The sequence below is a fragment of the Triticum aestivum genome, chromosome 4D (assembly GCF_018294505.1).
Source record: "Triticum aestivum cultivar Chinese Spring chromosome 4D, IWGSC CS RefSeq v2.1, whole genome shotgun sequence".
Taxonomy (NCBI): Eukaryota; Viridiplantae; Streptophyta; class Magnoliopsida; order Poales; family Poaceae; genus Triticum; species Triticum aestivum.
This window is the reverse complement of record NC_057805.1, coordinates 465,496,460-465,499,150: the sequence shown is the minus strand read 5'-3', so window position 1 is coordinate 465,499,150 and position 2,691 is coordinate 465,496,460.

The following is a 2,691-nucleotide window of genomic DNA, read 5'->3' as shown; positions in this document are numbered from 1 at the left end:
TTTGCCTCGTGATGCTGTACATTTCGTTCAATTGCACCATGTTCATTAGAGGTCATCTTGATGCCCAAATCTCTGTTGGAAGAGGGGTAGTTGCTGTTATTCTCTGGTTCTTATCAGAACTTGGAGATTTGTCTTTTTTGTATCATTTAATCTGTGCATCTTTTGAGCATGAGCTCTACATGTGTTTTATTGTATGCCATGCCATCTTTCCAGTGGTGTAGTCCATGTATTTTTGTGATCTATGTGGTGACTAGCACAAGCATGCAAAGTAGGCTCCGTAATGTTTCTGATTTCAGAGGCTCAGTGATTTCTCCCAAGTCTTTGTCTGCTGTAATTTTGTTGCCATGTTAACTTGATGCTACAGAGAGATCCATGCATATTTTGGAGATGTTCAATAAGGATGTTTTGTAGATATTGTTGCAATTGATCCATTCCTGTCCTTGTTTGCAATTATGGAGTGCCATAGCATGTCTCAATCTTGCTCTACTTTTGCTATAAAATATTTCTGGCAGATTCTTATCATGATATGCAATTTTGCCAAGCTTGTTGTAGTTGATCCGTTCATGCTATGCTTTTGTTCTTGCCATGGATAGCTTCTTAAACATGTCATATTGCTGTAGGTGTGCTTGTTTTGTCATGCATTGCTCTGTAGTGAGTGCATCAAGCTCACAAAGAGGCCTTCATATTATTATTTCTGCCATGCTCTGTTTTCTGCTAAGTCTGAAACCTGATAACGAAACTTGCTATGTTTACATGCTTGCCATCATATCGTTTGGTCCTTTTTGGCTTATGGTCAGTAAGAGACTTTTGTCATGTGATTTTAGTAGAACACTGCCATGCCTTGTTTTGCCATGTTAAGTTCCTGCAGCATGTTGATTTCGTGCTCTGAACATTGCTACCTAATGTTATTTCTGTCATGCCCAGTAATTCTGCTAAGTCTGGGAATCTGTTATTATTTTGCAATCTTGCCATGTCCTTTTGAGCATGTTCTAGTGATTTCTGGAGATAGCTCAGTGTTCATGTTTTGTTGTGATTTACCTGTATATCATGCGCATGCCTTTTGTTTTCATGTTGAGTTGCTGTAGCATATTGTTTTGATGCTTGCAATATGCCTAGTTGCTGTTTTGGTCAGATTGTTGCTATGACTTGTTTGGAGTGTATGTGTTGCACCGTTGCTCCGTTTTGAGCATGCTCTATATGAAACTTGTTTAGTTTTGCATGTAGTCGCATATTATCATGTTGCATCCTTGTTTTGAGGCGTTTGCTTGATGTTTGTATGCATTTTGCATCAATGCCATGTTTAACTTGTTTTGATCATATCTTCTAGACCGTAGCTCCGAATCTAATGAACTTTATATGTAACTTGACTAGAATTTCGTGTAGATCATCATGGTGCTCTTTAACTTGCTGTTTAACAACTTCAACTTAATGCTTGTTCAGTTCTGGACCAATTTCGAAATTTGCATATGAGGACTTACCGGATTTGTTATATGTTGTTTCCGGTCTCATTTAAACTTGCTGTGATGTGTTGTTCTTGTATGCATCATCTCTTGTCATGAGTAGCTTCGTTTAGCTTTTTCATGCATCATTCTTGGTTGAGCATCATGCCTTGTTCTTGTGTGGTGTGTTTACCTTGTTGTGTGCTTCTTCTCGATAGTTCCCGTGTCGTTGCGTTCGTGAGGATTCGTTCGTCTTCGTGGCTTCATCTTCTTCATGGATTCGTTCTTCTTCCTAGCGGGATTTCAGGCAAGATGAACGTCACCTTGGATCTCATTACTATCATTGCTATGCTAGTTGCTTCGTTCTATCGCTTTACTGCGCTACCTATTCACTTGTTCCTCAAGCCTCCCATTTTGCCATGAACCTCTAACCTTTGTCACCCTTCCTAGCAAACCGTTGTTTGGCTATGTTACCGCTTTGCTCAGCCCCTCTTATACGTTGCTAGTTGCAGGTGAAGATGAAGATTGCTCCATGTTGGATTATGTTTATGTTGGGATATCACAATATTTCTTATTTTATTAATGCATCTATATATTTGGTAAAGGGTGGAAGGCTCGGCCTTATGCCTGGTGTTTTGCTCCACTCTTGCCGCCCTAGTTTCCGTCATACCGGTGTTATGTTCCCGGATTTTGCGTTCCTTACACGGTTGGGTGATTTATGGGACCCCGTTGACAGTTCGCCTTGAATAAAACTCTTCCAGCAAGGCCCAACCTTGGTTTTACCATTTGTCTAGCCTATTTCTTTTCCGTTGGGAGTCGCTCTCTCGAGGGTCATCTTATTTTAACCCCCCCGGGCCAGTGCTTCTCTAAGTGTTGGTCCGAACTAGAGCCCCTTGCAGCGCCACCTCGGGGAAACTTGAGGTCTGGTTTTAGTTGTACGCAGTGCTAATCCGGTGTGCCCTGAGAACGAGATATGTGCAGCTCCTATCAGGATTTGTCGGCACATTCGGGCGGCTTTGCTGGTTTTGTTTTACCATTGTCGAAATGTCTTGTAACCGGGATTTCGAGACTGATCGGGTCTTCCCGGGAGAAGGAATATCCTTCGTTGACCGTGAGAGCTTATCATGGGCTAAGTTGGGACACCCCTGCAGGGTATTATCTTTCGAAAGCTGTGCCCGCGGTTATGTGGCACATGGGAATTTTTTAATATCCGGTTGTAGATAACTTGACACTTGACTTAATTAAAACGCAT